This window comes from Hyperolius riggenbachi, chromosome 7, assembly GCF_040937935.1.
Source record: "Hyperolius riggenbachi isolate aHypRig1 chromosome 7, aHypRig1.pri, whole genome shotgun sequence".
Taxonomy (NCBI): Eukaryota; Metazoa; Chordata; class Amphibia; order Anura; family Hyperoliidae; genus Hyperolius; species Hyperolius riggenbachi.
In genome coordinates this window covers 168,898,206-168,921,209 of record NC_090652.1, presented here as the reverse complement: position 1 = coordinate 168,921,209, position 23,004 = coordinate 168,898,206, and the positions used below count along the sequence as shown (strand labels likewise).

The following is a 23,004-nucleotide window of genomic DNA, read 5'->3' as shown; positions in this document are numbered from 1 at the left end:
CAAATTAGATTTTTTGTGGGTGATATTTTTTTAGTAAACAAAAAAAATACACTATTTCTCTATTTTCGTTCATTATAGTTTTGAAATAAACAGTGCTACTGTAGATAAAATCCACACATTTTACTTGCCTATTGATCCTGGTTATCACAATATTTTTATCCTGTTTTGTGTTTTTGTTTTCTCATTGTACTCTATCCAATAATTACAAGACCTTATTTGCAAAAATACCAGTGATATACCTCCATGACATACGTACTTAAAACGTAGGGTTTTATTTAATTGTTTTATGTTGGTGCAGAGTATGTAACAATTTTATTGCTTTTGATTCAGTTTGTCACTAAAAAGAAGTCACCTGACATAGGCCTCAATCCTAAAATCTGTTCTACTACTTATCATTAATTATACTGTATATGTTTCCTTTGATAGCTAGCTAGGCATTTAGCAGGCCATTAACCCTGAAGTGTGGATGTGGTTTTCTACAGGCCAATTTTTTGCACTAAGCATTTTAAGGATCATTATTTTTTAAGATCCCCAGAAGAGTCTGGGCATGAGAAAAAGGACACAAATGTCACCGTTATGAAAAAAACAACAACCAGGGCTATCCAGATATGGGTAGTTTGTAGAGTTCCAACTTGTGTAGTTTTCCTGAAATTCATAATGTTTAAAATTAGATTTGTTGACTTATAGATTAAGTATGTACCTACCTAATTTTTATGTGACATGAGTCCAAGCTGAAAGACATATCAAAATTCTAAGAGTCATTTTGATTAAAATTAGGACACATATATCGGTACTTCATTTGATAACAAACTGGATGCATAGCAGTCCATTTTTCTTCAGGTTCCAAGAGGGCCCCAGTCTCCATATTTCAACAAATGTGATGTAGTTCCCACTTTCCATGTTTTACCTGTTACATATGGATGAGATAGCACTCCATGGAAAGGACCTATACAAAGATACTGCACCAACAGTATTCTGCCAGTTGAATTGTGCTTTGCCATCCAGGAAGTACTTTAGAAATTAAAGGAATTCCTGAAGATCCCCTATGAGGAAATGAACTAGTGCAAAACCTGTCTGATCTGTCCTACTCACCCTGCTGATGCCACTGTGTGCTGTGCTGTAGTTGACTTTATTTAGTACTCAGTGACTTTAGCTTTACTGTGATTTGCCTCATTCACATGCTTTGCATGTCGGGCAGGAGAAGAGAGGGCACCACTTCAACTATTTCAATATAAACATATTAGGGTATAATGTAAAACAGTTTCTAATAATTATGGTCAGTTGGATTTCATCCTGGTTGCCTTCAGAGCTGCACTCTTTCACATCTGCGACTTGTCCTGAACAATAAAGATAATCAGTATACAGGATATACCTGTAGGTTCTAAAAAGATCATGCAACCTCTTCCTTTGTACTGGTGCCTGCAATGGACGAGGGGCTTACTTTTCCTCTGTAAATCAAAAAAAAGGAGCAAACCAACTTAGCTAATTGAGTAAGTTACATACTTACAGTGGGATGCGAAAGTTTGGGCAACCTTGTTAATCCTCATGATTCTCCTGTATAAATCGTTGTTGGTTGTTACGATAAAAATGTCAGTTAAATATATCATATAGGAGACACACACAGTGATATTTGAGAAGTGAAATGAAGGTTATTGGATTTACAGAAAGTGTGCAGTAATTGTTTAAAAAAAATTAGGCAGGTGCATACATTTGGGCACTGTTGTCATTTGATTGAATCCAAAACCTTTAGAAATAATTATTGAAACTCAAATTGGCCTGGTAAATTCAGTGACCCCTGACCTACATACACAGATGAATCCAATTATGAGAAAGAGTATTTAAAGTGAGTGTCCAAGGTCCCCCCCAAAAAAAGATCCACTTACCTGGGGCTTCCTCCAGCCCGTGGCAGCTTTCTTGTGCCCTCGCCGCTGCTCTCTAAGCTCCCGGTCTTCTCCGCTGCAGAACCCGACCTCACCAGATCGGGTTTAGGGTCGGTGTCTTCTGCGCTCCACCGCACGGGTCACGTGGTCCGGCCGACATCACTAGGACAGTACTGCGCAGATGCAGTACCATTGTTTTTTACACTTATAATGTGTAGATTATAGTTTTCAGATTTATGAATTTACTAATATATCGCTTTTAATATCACTGTTATTTAAATTTTTTTAATGTGGACGTGATTGTAAGGCTATTTACTCTATTACTAGTAAAAAAGCGCGCCCATTAAAAAATAGGCGCTAGGCTTCGCTCCCCCCCAGCAACGCGAGCACAGATGCGTCACGCTCGCCCGTCCTCCACCGATGTTTGCAGTATATGTACACATGGAGATGTTGCTTGCTTGGTAGTTGGAAAAAACTGTTATTTCCCACAATGCAATGAGGTTCACAGACCGCAAACTGTCAAGTCTGGAAGCAGGGAAGCACACACACAGGGACAGGACGCAGAGGCACAGGGGTTTTATTATATATATATATATATATATATATATATATATATATATATATATATATATATATATATATATATATATATATATATATAATATATATATATACTGTATATACCTTTTTCTATTTGTAATATTATTGATGTGTACGTGATTTTAAGGCTATTTATTCTATTACAAATATATAAATTATTCTATTCATATTATTTATAGTGAAGTATTTTAAGGATTAAATATATTATTGTTTATATGTGTGTAAGCGTGTTTGTGCGGTGGAGATGGTTAGGGTTAGGCACCACCAGGGGCATGGTTAGGTGTAGGCACCACCAGGTGGGTGGTTAGGGTTAGGCACCACCAGGGAGGTCTTAGGGTTAGGCACCACCAGGGGGTGGTTAGGGTTAGGCACCACCAGGGGGGTGGTTAGGATTTTGGCACCACCAGGGGGTGGTTAGGATTTTGGCACCACCAGGGGGTGGTTAGGGTTAGGCACCACCAGGGGGGGTCTAGGGGTCAGGGATAGGTACAGGGAGGGTTCTTCTGTGTGAGAGTAGGGTTAGGTATAGTTGCAGTACAATATTTGTAATATATACAATTTATTAAATTATGTATATTTACACAAAAGGGGGGTCTAGGGGTTTGGGATAGGGAGAGATCTGTGTGAGCCTACAGTTAGGTATAATTGCAGTAAAATACCTGTAAAATCTACCATTGTATTACTATGCTTACTACAAGTGTAAATATTGTTTTTTGTTATAGACACTATTTGACGTTTCATTTCCAATATCGTTTGTTATAGACGGTATTTTGCCGTTTCATTTCCGTTTATACAACCTATTTAGCACTAGGTTTTCGTTTATAAGCTATAAACGAAAAATATTGTTTTACATCACAATTTATAATTTCGGCTATATCCCGCGCCCCTTTTTTCCAGACGCCCTTTTTTGATGCACGCTCGAATACTGCACTGACAACACTTAAAGTGACTCCGAGCTCATAAAAAAAAATGAAAGTTGTACTCACCTGGGGCTTTCTCCAGCCCAGTGCTGGTCGGGGGGTCCCACGATGGTGTCCTGGCTCTTCTCCTTCTCCCTGCTCCGGAATGGCTGACAGGCCGCAGTCCGGGCGACACTCGCCCGAGTGTCGGGCTGCTCCTTCCGCGTATGACGCGGATTACGTTACACGCCGGCCGCCTCGCGTCATCACGGCGGCCGGCGTGAAAGTACTGCGCAGCACTGGGCTGGAGAAAGCCCCAGGTGAGTACAACTTTCATTTTTTTTATGAGCTCGGAGTCCCTTTAATCTCAATAACTGGCAGTTTGCAGTAGCGCCGGGCATTGGGTGACAATAATAAAAGCGTACCTGTAGTGAACATAATAAAGTTAGATACTTAGCTCAGTAGTGGGAAATCTCTGGATAGTCTATTGTTCTGGTGCAGGGTCCATCTTAACCACTTAAGGACCAGGGGATTTGGCGCAGATCTGTGCTGCGTGGGCTCTCCAGCCCACAGCACAGATCAGGAATCAGCCATGGCGATCAGATTTCCTCCCATTTTTCCCTGCTGGGGGGGTCTGATCGCCGACCGGCTACTTGTGCCTTGCGGGGGGGGCTCTTCAAAGCCACCCACCGCAGCGATTCCCAGCCTCCTCGTCCTTCCCTCCCTTTCCCGCAGGCTATGGGCGGCGCAGGACGGAGATCCATCCTGCGCCGCCTCTAATAGGCTTCAACCTATCAGAATGCAGCGATCCCCGGCCAATCAGAGGCCCAGGGATCGCCGATCTCCTTTACAGCAGCGCCGTATGATGTAAACAGCGGGGATTTCTTCCCCGCGTCTTTACATTTCGCCTGCGAGCCGTGATCGGAGGCTCGCAGGCAGTTCACGGAGACACCCTCCGTGAACTGACATGGAAAGGCCGCTCGAACGGCCGTTTCCATGTACAACCACTTAACACCTAGGTCCGCCGATCGGCTGACCGTGGTCGTTAAGTGGTTAACCTATTTGGCAAAAGCTGACATGATTAAGTTTCTTGGGGCTAAGGTCCAGCGCATCTGGACTGGGCATGCAGGAGTAAGGCATGTGTGGACCTTACTCACACATACCATGTCTAGATGTACTTGTCCATGGGTTGGACCCTAGTTTGGTACGATGGGCTCGACAAGCATTTAGGAAGCCTTTGGACCATCCAGTGTCTTCCAACTACCGAGGTTTCCTTTAAAGGAGGAGAATTACATCAACTAATTTCCATTTGTTATCTAAATATGGGAAATGTGGATATGCTCATTTTTGTCAGCAACTTCTGCTGCAAAACACAAAATATAACCAACAAATATACTGCAATTATTATTCATTTAACCTACAAGTATATAGGTTTAGCGTTTTGTTTCAATTTGGCCCAGAGGTTTTCTCTAAGGGTCCAGTCACTCCTCTTATTGATTAGTTTATCTCATCTACTCCTAATGTTTGTCAAAGGATAATGCAAAGCTGTATTATTGAGTATATGCAACTGGTAATGAAAAGGTGTGGAGGAAATAATGAAACACCATAACTTATTTCACTTCCTCTGCTGCCGGGCACAATGCTCTGTTGCACACATTGTTCCAAACAGCAGTCACATTGCCATTCATCAGTATGAATTGAAGCATCCTAGTTGCATCTTAAAGACTGTGTTGTGTTAAAATGCTACAGAGTGCACATATGTAGCATGGAAGGGCCCTTATGAGACAGGTATTTTTTTTTTAAAGAATCCAGTCCAGCTCTGCTGGACCACACAGGATTGCCACTATTCTCTAACCTTAATAAATCTAAAGATTGTGTACAAATGTTCAGAACGTTGGAATGGAATGCAATAATTTTGAAGCTGCTAATGTTACCAGAATACATCTCAGGGGACATAGGAGGGGGGCCCTAGGAGACGGTGGAAGGGAAGCAGTCGGGTCCCCTCCTCTCTCCCCCTCAACTTGTAGTGACATTTCTGTAAAACATCTCCTGCCCATCCCTAAAGCAAACTGTCATTAGGGTTTACAATGACTTTCAGGTGATTTTTTTGCGAAGAGGATATACCAAACACAAAAATCAAGACTTTCACATGCAGAAAGTCAATGTTACATTTTGGGATGGCACTATGCTGCAACTTTCGCTGCTGTGGCTTACTATTTTACTGTCAAGCTCTACTTTTCTACTGTATGTAGGAGATGAGAAGTAGAAAATACTGGATGCATATTGTTTGCTAGAGGAGGTTTTTGTGGTTTGGGCTTTCCTTTATGTTAAATAATCCAAGGTGGTTAATTATAAAGCCTGAGGTTTCACATAGAGGTAGTTACACCTCTGGGGAATGAAACAGGATTTCAGCTAGCTGGCGATGCACCAGGGTTTTTCTTTTGTTTGTTTCTTTTTTAATAAGCATCTGGCCTTTTTTCTGAGTAGATCCTGTTTACAATAAACAAAAGTTTGCTTTCCTAAAACAGAAAGAATTTGCGATAATTCAGGTTGGAGTGAGCTCGAGATGTCTCCCAGGCACCACTGCTGAATATATGCAAATTAACCATTGTACCCTTGGAAGCTAAACACACCTCCAGAACCGCTGGAATGCAATGATGTGTCAGCTTGTTAATATGTACAAAGCCATAATAATCCAACATGCATACAGACTGTTTCGGATTGTTTGATCCTCATCAGTGCATGGCATGGATTAATTTGGCTCTATGTATGTTTACAATAAGTAGCTCATCTGATGTAAAGAGGTTTGTGTGGTGTACTGTCTGACGAAACATTAATTGGGGTGGCAATTAACTGCTAATGTAAAACAAACTCAAGTTTTGTAACTAAATTGCACTGCAAACATACACCCCTCAATTAGATGTTTTTACATTTAATAAAACAGCTGTTTTTCTGTGCACTAGTGCTGCAATGACCCATGCCCAGTATTTAAGTAATACTTGGTATGCTCAATGCAATTTCCCTTACATCTGACAGGAAGTTACATTGTGAGTTCATGTCCACACTGCTCCTGAATTTGAATGCAATCGATTTTCAGATCATTACTGCACAAAATAATCCCGTTAGCAATCGGCAGCAGATCAAACATATCAGAAATAATCGATTTGACCCGTCGATCTGATAGGAAGTTGCATCGTGTGAACCAGGCATAAGGCAGAGACTGGTGGGAAGGTACTTCAATATGAGGACCTTAAGAGGTTATCCTAAACAGAGGCCCATTAGAGATGGTCAATGAGATTCAAATAAAAATGACTTTCATGCAAATTTAGGTTCAAAGATTTGTATTGATAGATTGCCAAGACATTCACATATGCATAATCATAAGCATTTACATTTTTGGATATCCATCGTAGATAGAGAATCTATAATATACAATAAATATCAACAATAGAGGAAGGGGATGAACTATGAGAATACAGTTGTCAGGAATACTGTACAAATGTGTATCCAATACCACCAGCTTATATATAGTTGTTTAAGTATGAGGTAGTCTCTAAGCTTAGGTAAAATATACACTGTAATAGATATTTATTGTAGACTCTGCATATCAGCATATTGAATCCAAGGATCCCATGCCTTGTGAAAGGGTCGGTCTACACGAGACCCGGTTGCAGAACACAATCTGCTCCCATTTTCAGGAACCGAAATGCAAGCAGATCCGTGCTGCCCTTTTGCAGCAAATGTTTTTGATCAGTTTGCGTTCTTTTTTTTTTTTTCTCCCCCCAAAAATGGATGGCTGAGGGGATAGCAGCCAAGGCGGGCATAGCTATAGCAGCGAGGGGGTGGGTCGCCCCCACCTCCCTCACCTGGGTCCCCCCATCCCTGCTCCCCCTCTAGCTGTGTGCAGCAAACGTATAAGAGAGCGAGCGGGAGAGTAATCTTACTTCCTATGCTTGCCGTGACTTCCTGCAATGCCGCCCACCAGTGGGCGGCATTGCTGGACATCACGCGGTGAGCAGAGGAAGAAAGGTAAATTTCCCCTCTTGCTCGCTCTTTACTATTACCACAAATAGCTGGAGGGGGAGCAGGGATGGGGGGGGGCCCAGGTTGAGGGTCCCTGCCGCTGTGCCTGCTACCCCCCCCATCCTGGCTGTTACTCCCTCAGGCTACCTGGGGGATACCCCGTGGATCCGTTTTTGAACAGGGTGAAGACGACCTCTATTTTTAACATTGTTATCCGTGGCTCTGGTTTTGATCCAGGTCCCAAAACGGAGCCACAGATACGTTTTTAAAACAAGTGTGAACCGGCCCAAATGTGCCGAAGCGATCATAAACCGTAGCCAGTATTTGCTCATATATCATTAAAGGAACACTATCAAATCAGGTGTTCAAAAATGACAATGTACAAATAAAATCTAAGTAGCTGTGTAAACATTTTCCTACTTTTCATGTTAACCTCCCTGGCATTTATGTCTGGAATTATGAGTCAAACGCGGTACATTTTATTTTCAAGAATTTTAGGCCTCCAATTCTTAAGTCATAACTCAACAAAATATCTCAGAATAAAAGCCTGGTAGGCATTCTGCATATAAATAAGAGACTAGAACACAAATTTGGTGAATTGATTACATTCATGAATAAACTTAAAAAATTGTGAAACTGTACAAATAAGGCAGGCAGAGAGTAGTCAAAATCCAGGCAGAGGTCGGTGCAGGTGGCAGGCGGAGAGTAGTCAAAATTTAGGCAGAGGTCAGTGCAGGCTGTAGGCAGAGAGTAGTCAAAATTCAGGCAAAAATCGGTAACAGTAGGGCAGCTCAGCAGATGGACGTGGCTCAGAAGCAGTTGGGAACCAAATGGCTATATTGTTAACATCCTGTGCTTTCAAATGCTGTGCTTATCTGCCATCTCTGCCATGGCAGTCATGTGACATGGGGGATAGATCAAATTACAACTTGTGATTAGAGACAAATGAGGGGAGTTAGACAGGCTAAACTCTCTTCATACATACAGGGCGCATTTCTCTGTTTCCTTCTGTCCTATGCCAGAGATCAGGTCCAGAGGGGGGATTAGACAGGCTAAACTCTCTAAATACATGTAGGCTGCATTTCTCTATGTTTACCTTCTGTCCATGTGCCAGATCAGGGTCCAGAGGGCGGATTAGAAGCAGGCTAAACTCTCTAAATACATGTAGGATGCATTTCTGTATGTTTTCCTTCTGTCCATGTGCCAGATCGGGGTCCAGGCTCTCTCTTCATACATACAGGGTGCATTCCCAGTTTTCCTTCAGGGGGGGGGGGGGGGGGGGGCGGAACTGCTGTGGGAAATGGCTTTTTTTTCCCCTTAATTCTCCTGTTGCTGGGTACAAGAGGCTTGGCAGGAATGCATCAGGTATCACAGTGTCTATGTGCAACTTGGTGGGGACACCTGGCTCAATCATATTCTTCTTGGCTTCATATTCTTCCAAAAGATCCCTCTCCCAGGCAGCCAGTTTCACTGCAGTAACATATTTCTATGAATACATGAGTTCCTGATATAGGTAATAAAGTATACCTCCCTTTAAAGGGGAGTCCATACACTAGGATTTAAAATAAGTATAATCTAGGTCGCTATGGTCCTGTTGTAGCTTATTTCTCGCAAAATAATACATTTGTGTGAGCTGAAAAAGCTGGAGATAGTCAGGAACATGGGATTTAATAATGTATTGAATAGGAATCCATGTATCTGCACTAATATAATGCTTAAAAGGAAAAAAATCACTGACATAACATTCAATAAAAATGAATTGCTTTTGTGCACAATTTTGTCCATTTACAAATTACAAGTTCCCAAAGTACAGTTTATCTGCTCTGAAAGCTGCCATAGCCTTTTATTCAGTTGCTGTAATTCTATATTATAATCTTCTAGTGAGTTCTTCTGAACTGTGTGCATGCTTGAAGCAAAGAACTTTTCTTCTTTTTTTTCCTTTTCAGCTCAGCTAGGAATGTAGCAAACAAACGAATGTAAACAAAAGATAATGTTATCTCTTCTTCAGATGCTGTCATAAGCTGAAGGAGCTTTCCACTGCAGAGCAAAGTGCTGTGTTTAACCGTTTGAATGTTGTTCTGCTACAAATTTTTTGTGATAGTAGGTTTAGTGCTGTAAGTAATCATTTAGAGCAAGGAAGAAATGCTGAGTTGCAGACCACTTTAAGTTGGGATAGTTTCTTATTGTAAAACGGTGTAAGGTCTGTGTGAAGACCCAGAATGAAATCGGGGTTCCCCTTTAACTCTTTAAGTCTCACTTGACAGGCAGCCTATTGGGCAAATCAGAGTGTGGGGATCACATCCATTAAAGCCACTGGACCCACCGGGGCTCACGGCAGGATGAGTGGAGCGGCCGTTACTTAGAAGAAGCGCGAGTAAGTTAGCAGAGCATGCTATGATACGCTACCACGCATAACTCGCACTCTAGCGTAGCTTAATGAATCAACCCCACTGTGTGTAATAGAGGTGGCCAAATGGCCACGCGGACAGGTCTCAACAGGTTTTGGTGGGCTGTTTAGTTAGGAATCAGCCATTTATCGCGGGCGTCCCTCTTATGGCCAAGGACCTGGTGCTCAATAATTTGTGGATTCAATGGTATAGAGCAGCAAACAGGATCTTGCTTGTTGTGAAGTGCACTTGTAGGTGGTGTGCATGCATGCAAGTGATTGCTAGTGCAGCATGTAAGGATGCACAGGCCTGTAGGCTAGTATTTAAGTTGTATTTTTAAATGTATAAAGAAATTACAACATGTTCCACAAGGGTTTGCCCTTGCTTCACCAGGTATTACCTGATGAAATAAAGTGACATAACAATTAGTTATATTTACTCCCAAGTATTTGATAAACTGTGTAGTGGGTAGTGTGCAGAGCGTCATAGCTTGCAAATAGTTGGAGCACATCTATTACCGTAATATCTTTATTTCAGCTTTTTGTTTCATTAGCCAGTTAATGCCACAGCCCACAAAGAAACCTGAAGAAACTGGAATTTTGTCCACCAAACACATTGTCTAAAATGCGAAAAAGATTTACAGTATTAATTGTAGGCATGTGGCTATATATAGGGAGGTAAGTGGAATTTAGCACTACAGCTTAAACTTTAATTTTGTTGTACCTCACTGGTCACCTCCTATTAGTTTATTATTTATATGCATGTCCGCGAGGTTTGGATTTAATACTGTATTTTACATAATTACTGAGGGATATCTTGCACCTGAGTGGGGACACCCCACTGTTGTCAGTACGACAACCCAGTTTGTGAATTTGCCTTTTTCTGCTATATCCTGCTATACTCTGCATTCACATGGCCAAGAATTGCCAGTCTATTGGCTCTTGGTTGCCCCTCCTGCTTTTGATGTCTTGGACTTCCAGATCACTTGGTAATTTCCCATTATAATAGGATAAGAGTCCTAATGTGTGCTCCTAGAGAGGTATGAAACAGTAGATGTCTACTAGCACTGCTATGCATGGCTCAGAGTTAAGGTGCCTAAACACACACGATTTAAGTTAAATTTATGTCGTCAGTCTGGACAATTTGTATGCATACATGTAAAATGTACATATTTTTTCCTCCAGAGTAAAATCCAATATAAATTACTTTTTCTCCAATGTTACAGTCACTTAGTGTAGGTTGTAAAAATCCAACAGGTTTTGGACTAGTCCATCTCCTTATGAAAGTTTTCTCATTACTGTAAGCGACAGGGAGTTAGGAGAAATGTTGATAATACTGCATTTTATTCTGGTAGAAATGTAACTATTCTAAGTATGAGTAGACATTATCCAACATACATTAACATAAACATTATCCAACATAATCTTATGGTACTATAAATGGGTAACAAGTTGAGTACTCACATAAGACAAATCATGTCAATCACTGACATGTTATAACATCATTAATAAACAACAGATATGAAGGTAAATTAGTAACGGAGAGTACAGTACCAAGACCACATTAAGGCGCATCATAACATAGTTTATTACTCTATTTGTTGATTTTGACAAATAGGTAATTTGTGTGGCTTCTTATGTTTAATAGTAGTAGGGGAGCTGCACCAAGAGGTGTTTATATTCCAACACGACCGGCAGCTATTTGGTTTGGTCTATCTAGTCAGAGAGTAGAATGGGGAGTGGAAGGGGGTCCTCTATTCCAATTAATGTTGTAGAGTTATAGGGCCTGATTCACAAAGCGGTGCAAGGTGTTTGCACGCCTGTGAAAAGCCCTTTATCACGCCTAAACTCAGTTTAGGCATGATAAAATGAAACTCGCGCGAAATTCCCGCGCGCAAAACTTGCACGGTGCAGTTCGCGCGATGCGCCCATTAAACCCTATGGGCGCTGCATGCGATAAAGAGCACAAAACGGTGCTAACTCAGCAGTGCAAAGGTTATCACGCCTAAAGTCTTTTAGGCGTGAAAACTGAGTTATCACCGCTTTGTGAATCAGGCCCAAAGAGTTAGCATTTTCCTGTTTTCCTAATTATTTTCATTTGAGGCGCACTCACTTGGGTGAATGGAGGATTGGCATGGTGTAGTTGCGGAGTAAGCTTTTCCCACAAAATTTGTAAGTGTTCTGTTGATCTCCCAGGGAAGGAGCGTTTAAGGAATAAAGCTTCCATATTTAGGTTGTGGTCAACCAGATTACGAAGTTGGGGAAGTGATGGGATCTCACTACTATCCCCAGTTGGATAGTATTAATTGGCAAGCCGCATGTATAATATGGGTAATTTTTGCTCTGTGTGGATTCTGGAATAAGTCCAATCTTACTAGCAGTTGGCTGATGGTGTAATGGTTAAGGGCTCTGCCTCTGACACAGGAGACCAGGGTTGGAATCTCGGCTCTGCCTGTTCAGTAAGCCAGCACTAATTCAGTAGGAGACCTTTGGCTAGTCTCCCTTACACTGCTACTGCCAATAGAGCGCGCCCTAGTGGCTGCTGCTCTGCTCTGGCACTTTGAGTCCGCAAGGAGAAAAGCGCAATATAAATGTTATTTGTCTTGTCTTGTCTTGACTAGTAATAGAGCTAATAAAGGGTTTGGATGGGTGACTTGTGCTGTGATAAGAGAAATTATTTAAAAAATTTGGGACCAAAATGGTTTTATATATTGGCAATCCCATGGAATGTGGAATAAGGAGCCTTGTTTGTTACATGCTCTCCAACATAAGGAGGAGTATTGGGATGAGAATTTGGTCAATGTTGTTGGGGTAAGATACCAATTATACAATATTTTCTTGGTAGTTTCCAGATGAGTGATACATTTGGAGTTATGTTTCAAGTCCAACAAGGCTTTTTGAAGGCAATCGAATGTTATTGGATCTTGTGGGTTCAGATCCCACGTCTTTATTAATTGTGGAAGTGGATTTCATGTGGAGGAAATTAGAACTTTGTAGTAGGTAGAAATATGTCCAGTTGAGTTTATAGGATGGTTATGTGGGAGACATTAATTCCCATATTTTCTTGGGGAGATGTTTGAATTTAATGGGGGTTGATCTGTTTAGGTGTGATATTTGAAGATATTTGTATGTATCTTTGTCATCAAGCTTGTATTTCTATTTTAGGAAGGAGAAAGTGACTATTGAGGATTGGGAAAAGAGATCATTGAGTATATGAATGCCTGCTTTTATCCATGGTTGCAGATTAATATGTGGAATGATAGATTTTAGAGTTAGTATAGGGATATTGGTTGGTATCACTTCTATGTCCTGGAAATGTATTTTGGTTAGGGTTTTCCAGGCTTAGGTTGTTGCTAGTATTGTAGGGTGAGAAATTCGAGGGAGAGGTAGGGATGACCAAATGAGATGTAGATAGTCGAGTAGTGGGATATTAGATTGTTCTCTTTCTAGGGTCACCCACATTTTAACAGGGTAGTCTGGATTCCAAAATTTAGACATGTCTAATATGGAAGCTGTGTAGTAAAGGAGGGGGTCTGGGAGGCCAAATCCTCCTAATCGAGGTGGTGAAATTAGGGTTTGGTATGAGATTCTGTGTTTTTTGTTTTTCCAGAGAAATTGTAGTACTATTTTATGGAGATTTTTAAAGAATTTAAAGTGGAGAGGGATAGGGAAAGTCCTAAAATAATACAGGATTTTGGGGAAGACAGCCATTTTATATGCTGCAATTATACATGATAGGGAAAATTCATAAAGTGCCAATTGTTTCAGGTCAGACTTAATTGTTTCTAGAAGTGGAGGGAAGTTGCAGGAGTATAGTCCGCTGGTTTTAGGAGGGATGTTAATTCCTAGATAGGGGATTGAATGTTTGGACCATGGAAAGGGAGATGTGTTAGTAATTTCAACTTTAATTTTGGGGGTATATTTATTCCCATTAATAATGAATTATTCTCGTTTACTTTGTAAAGAGAGGCCTCTGAGAAGTTTTTGAGTACATTACTGATTTGAGGGATGGAAATTAGCGGGTCTGTGACTGAAAGGAGGACATCGTCTGCGAAGAGATTTATTTTTTGTTCTTAGTTAGAGAAAGGGATGCCCCGTATGTTGGGATTAGACCTTATATGTTCCGCTAGAGATTCCATTACTAGAACGAAAAGGAGATAGGGGGCATCCCTGTCTTGTACCGTTAGTTATTGCAAACTGTTTAGAGATAAACCCTGAAACATTTACTTGTGCTGACAGGATCTGGTATAGTGCTAAACTTGCCTTCAAGAATGGGCCTTCAAAACCAAATTTTACTAGAGCATGCTCCAAGAAACCCCAGTGGACCCGGTTGAAGGCCTTCTCTGCACCTAGAGCCAAAAGGATAGAAGGCCCTCGATCAGGCCCCATGGCGTGGAGAATGTTGATGACTTTGCGGGTGCCATCTGCTGCCTGTCTGCCTTTCGTGAACCCTACTTGGTCCAAATGAAGTAGGTCTGGTAGGACACCAAAAAGGCGGTTCGCTAGAATTTTAGAGTATAGCTTTAAATCACAGTTCAGTAAAGATATCAGGCGGTAGTTTGAGGGAGCTGAGGTGTCTTTTCCTAGTTTTGGGATCACTGTAATTATAGCTTTGGTAAATTCTTGGGGAATTTGGCCTTAAGACATTAAATAGGGAGGTTAGTTTCGGGGCTAAGATAGTAGGACAGGTTTTATAATACTCATTAGAGAATCCATCTGGGCCAGGGGCTTTTTGTGATTTTAGTTTGTTAATAGTGTTTAAAACCTCCGAGATAGATATTGGGGTATTTAGGTTGTTTTTTTGTTGTTCAGATATGGAGGGGAGGTTAATCTGTTTAAGGAATCTATCTATAATTGAGGAGTTCGGTTGGGAGGTAGAAGGGTCATCTTTTAGATTGTAAAGTGAGCTATAAAAGTTGCTGAGTGCATCGGCTATGTCTTGAGGATTGGTTAGGCTTCTTTTATTGAGAGGGTGTATTAATTTGAGGATTTTTGCTTTGGCTTGTCTGTTCTTAATTATTTTTGCTAGTAGAGGGCCGGCTTTGTTGTGCTGATGATAATATTTAAATGTCATTCTGAATAGATGGAATTCATATTCATATTATTTTCTGTCTCGACGGTTTTAATTTTGGTTAGGAGATTATTTATTTGTTCTGATTTGGCTCGTTTTGCTGCTGATCCTAGTTTTATCAAAAAGCCTCTGATGCAGGCTTTGTGCGCCTGCCAAACTGTGCTCCCTCTAACTTCCCCAGTGTCGTTGATTTTGTAGAATTCTTCAATCTGTTCTGCAATTAGTTTTACATTTTTAGTGGGAAGGATAATGGAAGTATTTAGTCTCCAGAGGGAGGGTTTTCTTATATCAGGGGTTAGAGCTACTGTTAAGGTGATTGAGACGTGGTCCGACCAAGTTACGGTGTGGATTTCTGAGTTTTGGACCGATTTTAGGGTGTAGCGATCTGTTAAAATTAAGTAAATTTTTGTGTAAGTATTGTGGACATGGGAAAAAAATGTGTAATCTCTTTCTGAGCTGTGAAGGGATCTCCATGGGTCATATAGGTCTTCCTTGTGTAGAAGCTTAAGTAAAGTGTTAGGGTGTTTAGAGCGACGGTTAGAGGAGTCCAGAGATTGGTCAGGAATAGCGTTGAAGTCTCCTCCAATTATTAGTTTCCCCTTTTGGACTTCTTTGGCTTTAAGGATGAGCTTCTTGGCAAATTTATATTGTCCTGTGTTTGGTGCATAAAGGTTGAGGAGAGTGACCTCTGTATTGTTGATAGTTCCTTTAAGTAAAATAAATCGTCCCTGAGGATCTTTTTCCACTGAGTGGATTGAGACTGCTAAGTTATTGTGAAAAGCTATAAGTACTCCTCACTTTTTTTTTACTGAAATTATTAAAGATGATGTTGGAGTAGTTAGGGTGATGACAAAGTGCGGATTTAGAGTCAATTAGATGAGTCTCTTGGACAAAAAGGAGGTCTGTATTATGAGCAAGTGCTTCCTTCCATAGAGAGTGCCTCTTAATTGTGTTATTAAGTCCCTTAGCCCCTTGTAAAATTGGAAACAGCAAATTACATCTCTTGGAGTAGACGCAGGCAGGTTTGACGGTTTTGGTAATCTGTGAATTCTTTCTATGGCGGCTTCTATATCTGCTAGACGTGGTAGTGCAGATTTTGCTAGTTTAGTGACATATTTTCTTAGTTGAGCAGGGGAAATGGCTTTCTCAATGCCCCTGAATTTTAAGTTGCAGCGACGGTTACGATTTTCAAGGTCTGCTGCTTTAGTTTTCAGCCAGTTAATGTCTGTCTGAGTTTCCTCCAGTGCATCCACTGTTTTGTTATGTTCTGTAGTGAGAGCTGCAATATGATCTTCATTTTTAGCGATTCTGTCTCCAAGTGAGGAGAGGGACACTTGCAGGTTATTTGTAATGGCTGAGAATTCAAGTGAAAGAGATGTTTTGAAGGAGAGTAGCATCTCTTTCATGTATGCCTGTGTCAGTGTTTGGTCTGAGGCAGGGAACATCTCTATAGGGGCTGCTGCTGCTGGAGGCTCTGTGTATGGCGTCTGGCCTACCTGTTCGCCGGGATCTTCTGTCTTCTGACGGGACTTGACCGGAGTGTGGGAGGAGGGTGAAGCAGTATCGGGGGACGAGTCACCGCTTCGCTCTGGAGCTGGTAGGTCTGCTGCCGCTATATTGGAGCTGTTGGTCCCGTGTTATATTGGTCCCGTGTCTGGATGGGGAGGGTTCCGGCACCATCTTTACTTGATGCGCGGGCTTGTATACCGGCGAACATTTCCGGGAGCTTTTGGAGTTTAGTCCTCCCCATCTTTCTTTTATTGTTAATCTCCAGGATCATCAGGGTTTCGTCCGTCTCTGGGTTCATTTTGGAGAGCTTTCTGGCCGCGGAAAATGTTGCTTTTTGGGCCCTGAACTCTAACACAGCACGTCTGTCACGGACAAGCTGCGGACATGCCCGTTTTCCTACTTTTTATATGCCATATGGTTATCATATTTGCATTTGTGCATAAGTATTATTATTCATTTAGAAATTACAAGTTCCCAAAAGTACAGTTTTTTGCTTTGAGAGCTGACTTTGCATTTTATTAATAACTGTTTTTATTCATTATGTATTGAAGGCAGAAATGCTTTGAGTTTCTGTCTGTGTCCAGGAGCTTCTCAACAGTCAGAGAATGTGTCACATTCCTCACTCGATACAATTAAGTAAACACAAGATAACATTATCTCCACTTTAGGATGTGTCCAGATTTCTCTGCACCGAACTTTAAAGTCCTGTGTGTAACCCTTTGAATGCTGTTCTAGTAAAAAAAAAATGCTGGTTGTATATAATATGCTGTAAATAATTTTTTAGAGTAAAGAAGAAATGCTGGGTTTCATTCCGCTTTAAGGGGCAGTACAAAAATGTATTTTTATCGTCATATTGTGACCGCATGTTTGACAGCAAACCCAAACCTGTAGGCAGTTTATGGCTGATAATACGTGGCAAAACCTCTGCATCTGATTATTTGGTTCCTCTATTTTCAGTGCACATCTGCCAAATAATAAAATCCATCACAGCTGTGCTTAATGCGTTTTAATTGCTTTTGAAGATGAAACGATATTATAGGGACCAGTTTAAGACATAAAGACTCATCTACACGGTATAATTTTCCATCATATCGGATCTATTAGACGGATCTATTATGCTGGGAATACACAATGAGATTTTTTGGCAGATAGATGGTTCGATAGATAATTTTTCAATAGTTTTTCTGATTGAATTCTCATAGAACTGAATGAAAAACAATTGGGAAATCGATCGGACAAGAAATCTGCTGAAAAATCTCATTGTGTATTCCCAGCAGGAGATCATTTCCAACCAGTCCAATCCGAGCGCGTTGGGTTTTGCAATTGATTTTGGGTACTTATCAAAGCAAAATCTATCGCAAAATTGATCTGAAACAATTTGGACATCTACACATGATGCAATTTCTTATTAGATCTATCTAATAGATCTGTCTATCTGATGGAAAATTGTACCATGTAGATGAGGCTTAATGCTGGTAATACAGTGAGATGTGAATGTTTGGGGAACCTTGTTAATCATCATGATTTTCCTGTATAAATTGTTGGTTGTTATGATAAAAAATTTCAGTTAAATATATCATATAGCAGACACACACAGTGATGTTTGAGAAGTGAAATTAAGTTTATTGGATTTACAGAAAGTGTGCAATAATTGTTTATACAAAATTAGGCAAGTGCATACATTTGGGCACCACAAAAAATAAATAAAATCAATATTTAGTAGATCCTCCTTTTGCAGAAATGACAGCTTCTAAACGCTTCATGTAGGTTCCAATGGGAGTCTGGATTCTGGTTGAAGGTATTTTGGACCATTCCTCTTTACAAAACATCTCTAGTTCATTCAGGTTTGATGGCTCCCAAGCATGAACAGCTTGCTTTAACTCACACCACAGATTTTCAAGTATATTCAGGTCTGGGGACTGAGATGGCCATTCCAGAACGTTGTACTTGTTCTTCTGCTTGAATGCCTTAGTGGATTTTGAGCAGTGTTTAGGGTTGTTGTTTTGTTGAAAGATCCAACCCTGGTGCAGCTTCAGCTTTGTCACTGATTCCTGGACATTGTTCTCCAGAATCTGCTAATACTGAGTGGAATCCATGCATCCCTCAACTTTGACAAGATTCCCAGTCCCTGCACTGGCCACACAGCCCCATGGCATGATGGAACAACCACCATATTTTACTGTAGGTAGCAGGTGTTTTTCTGGGAATGCTGTGTTTTTTCCTCCATGCATAACGCCCCTTGTTATGCCTAAATAACTCAATTTTAGTTTCATCAGTCCACAGCACCTTATTCCAAAATTAAGCTGGCTTGTCCAAATGTGCTTTAGCATACCTCAAGCAGCTCTGTTTGTGCTGTAGGTCGGAGGAAAGGCTTCCTCTGCATCATTCTCGCATACAGCATCTCCTTGTATAAAGTGTGCCGAATGGTTGAATGCAATGCACAGTGGCTCCATCTGCAGAAAGATGATGTTGTAGGTCTTTGGTGCTGGTCTGTGGGTTGACTCTAACTGTTCTCAACATTTGTCGCTTCTGTCTATCCGAGATTTGTATTGGTCTGCCACTTCAAGCCTTAACTTGAATTGAGCCCGTGGTCTTCCATTTCCTCAAAATGTTCCTAACTGTGAAAAAACACAGCTGAAATCTCTGAGACGGCTTTCTGTATCCTTCCCCTAAACCATGATGGTGAACAATCTGTCTTCAGGTCATTTGAGAGTTGTTTTGAGACCCTCATGTTGCTACTCTTCAGACAAAAATTAAAAGAGGAGGGAAACTTACAATTGACCCCCTTAAATACTCTTTCTCATAATTGGATTCACCTGTGTATGTAGGTCAGGGGTCACTGAGTTTACCACGCCAATTTGAGTTCCAATAATTAGTTCTAAAGGTTTTGGAATCAATAAAATGACAACGGTGCCCACATTGTTGCACCTGCCTAATTTTATTGAAACAATTATTGCACACTTTCTGTAAATTCAATAAACTTCATTTCACTTCTCAAATATTACTGTGTGTGTCTCCTATATGATATAGTTAACTGACATTTTTTATCTTAACAACCAACGATTTATACAGGAAAATCATAACGATTAACAAGGTTGCCCAAACTTTCGCATTTCACTGTATATCCTCTATGTCTATGATAAAGCCCCTGTATCACTACGTCCAGCTTTTGTCCCTGTTATTTGCCTACTGCGCATGTGCGCAGTAACGGACAGCTGGACGGGACCAGGGAGCGAGCGAAGTGGGCGGGTGCGGGCGGGCGCGCGCGCGCATGTGCACTGGCGGCGGCGGTGGCAAAGAAAAAGACCTAGAGCCCGGTTTTAAACGGGCTTGGGTCTACTAGTATATATAATAAAACCCCTGTGTCTCTGCGTCCCGTTGTCCGTGTGTGTGTCTCCCTGCGTTTGCGCTACTACGCATGTGCCGCAGGGACACCTTTTGGACAGGGAGCAGGACTGCCAGCGGGCGGTCAGTGTGCGGGCGTGCGTGCGCGTGCGCTGGCAGCGTTGACTGACCTAGCCCAAGGTCACTAGTATTATAAGAAACTAAACCAAACCTCTCGCTCAGTCTGAAGTCACACCTTTATGTCAGAAAATCTCATATTAATGCAGAGAAATCATCTCCATCTTGCTTTAGGTTGATTATCTATGTTTTAAAATGTTCTGCAGATTATTTGAGTGAATTTCAAGATTTTATGATTATAAGCAGAGTTATTCTTTAACCAGAACTAGGTTGTTGGTTAGAGTAACCCTTAATGTCGTTTTCTGCAGTAAGCTGTCTGTTCCCTTTACAAGGTTATGTTTATACTAAGACAGCGCTGGAGAAATGTTCTGATTTTACTCAGATCTGGCTGTAATGCCTGCTGAGCAAGGCTTGCTCATCAGAGATATATACCGCAAAAGTTAAGCCTGCTATACGCTGATATTTTAATCATGTATAGAGATCATGTATAGTGATCATAGAGTTATTAAGTAATCAGTTGATCAATGATAGGCCTATATATTAAGGTAAATAAGTTTGCTTTCTATATATTCAGTAATTCAGTAAGGAGTTCATTGGGCAAGACTCCTTAACACTGCTACTGCCTACTGAGTGCGCTCTAGTGGCTGCCTCGCAAGCGCTTTGAGTCCGACAGGATAAAGGCGCTATACAAATACTGCCATTATATTTTAGAATGTATTAACCACTTCACCACTGAGGGGTTTTACCCCTTGAACACCAGAGCAATTTTCACCTTTCAGCGCTCCTTCCATTCATTCGTCTATAACTTTATAATTACTTATCGCAATGAAATGAACTATATCTTGTTTTTTTCGCCACCAATTAGGCTTTCTTTAGGTGGGACATTATGCCAAGAATTTTTTTATTCTAAATGTGTTTTAATGGAAAAATAGGAAAAAATGTGGGAAAAAATTATTATTTTTCAGTTTTCGGCCATTATAGTTTTTAAATAAAGCATGCTACTGTAATCCATGAAATGTATTTGCCCATTTGTCCCGGTTATAAAACCGTTTAAATTATGTCCCTATCACAATGCTTGGCGCCAATATTTTATTTGGAAATAAAGGTGCATTTTTTTCAGTTTTGCATCCATCCCTAATTACAAGCCAATTTTTTTTATTGTATTTTTTTTTTCAATTACAAAAAAAATAAACTGGGGAGCGTGGGAGGTAATTAGTTAATTTATTGTGTAAAACGAATGTATTTGTATATATAAAATGCTTTAGGGTGTAGTTTTAGTATTTGGCCACAAGATGGCCACAGTGAGTTTGTGTTCATGCGACCTGTAAGCGTCCGGAAGGACGCTTACAGGAAGCACTATGAGGCTGGGCAAATCACAATGATCGCGCTGTTTCTCATAGAAGCAGCAGATCATTGCGGAGCTTAGATCAACGAACGGGAATGGATTTTCCCATTCATTGATCTCCGAGCCGGAACGTGCACGAGCGGCGGGAGCGCGGACAGCGGCGGTAGCGCGGGAGGTACGGATTTCTCCGTCCCTTGGTTTTATAAGGGTGGAAAAAGGGACGGAGAAATCAGTACCGCGGGGGGTAAAGTGGTTAAAGCAGATGACTGTTTGTTATGAATACCAAACCAAAACAATAACCCATGTGATCAAGACAGTACAACCTGTGACCACAGGGGGCGTTCAGAAATCCCTGTTAATTAATGATGTACAAAAGAACATGCCAATTTCCTACAATAAGTTAAGAACATACACATATATCTTGGCGCCATCAGATCCAGAAAGATGTCAAAGTACACCACTTGGGTCATAATAGCTAATTAAAATGTTATTGATTTAATTTCTGATTAGAAAAGACGTAGATTGCTTACATTAATAAGCCAAGTAGCGTCATATATACGCACCTGCTCAGATAACCCGCTAGTTTAACCATTTCAGCCCGAGAGCAATTTTCACATACAGGCGCTGCTACCATTCATTGACAAATAACTTTATTACTACTTATCACACCTAAATGATCTATACATTGTTTTTTTCAGGACAAATTAGGCTTTCAGAGTGTGGTAATTTTGTTTAGTAATCACCTTATTTTCTATGCATTTTAAAGGGAAAATAAGGGAAAAGATAGAAAAAACAAACTATTTCTCCAATTACATCCATTATAGCTTTACATTAAACAGTGCTGACTATAAGTTAAAACCACTAATTTTATTTGCTCATCCATCCTGGTTATTGCAACATTTAGAATATGTTCCTAGCACAATGTAAGGTGACAATATTGTATTTGGAAATAAAGGTGTCTTTTTTCTGTTTTTTGTTTTTTGCTTTCTCGTTGTACACTACGGATGATTACAAGACCTTATTTTCAAAAATAATAGTAATATACCCTCATGGCATACATATTTAAAAAGCCAGGTTCCTAAAGTAACAATATATGTTTTTTTTCTTTTATATTCTGTCACTTTGTTTTCATTTTACAAGTCTTGTATTTTGGTACAGAATATGCAAACTTTAATTTCTTTTGATTCAGTTTGTGACTAAAAAGAATACAGGAGGCATGGGCCTCAACCCTAAAACTCTTTAAACTGTATTCTATTACCTATCACGGTTAAAATGATACCACATATGTCTCTTGTAGCGTTGCTAAAACTTTCCCAAGTTTGATTATAATTCTGAAAATTACTTTTTATGTTTGATTGAGTTTGTCCCTACCTATTTATCATGTGAGGTGGGTCACAGCTTTTAGACACATCAAAATTAATTCTACAACTTGTCCCTGTTAAAATGATACCACATGTGCCTCATTTAGTAACAAACTAGAGGTGCACTCTCCACAAATACACTGGACAAATATATTCATCCAGTTGTCTTTAAGTGGTTAAAATGTCACAAAATGTCAGAATTTACAAGTTAAAAATAAGTTTGAATTTTGTGCGTCACCATAAAATCCCCTAACAGACGCCATCTTAGAAACGTTATAATAAAAAGTCCTGGCAGGCTAGCATATTTTATCATTGAGCCTGAAACTCGACTCAGATCGAGTGAGGCCTAGAGACTCTACCTTCCACTGTGATTCTAGAACACAAGAGAGGTAATATGCATTATTCTTGGTGGATTTATTGACAATAGCTTATATAGACGCTAAAGAATTGTCATTTCAAGTTTTTTAG

General features: G+C 40.5%; 1 protein-coding gene across 4 annotated transcripts in view; it reads left to right on the top strand.

Annotated features, from left to right (window-relative positions):
• The window catches only part of MYO1B (myosin IB), a 927,952-nt gene that overhangs the window by 626,597 nt on the left and 278,351 nt on the right, over window positions 1–23,004 (top strand). The gene's annotated exons all lie outside the window — the stretch shown is intronic.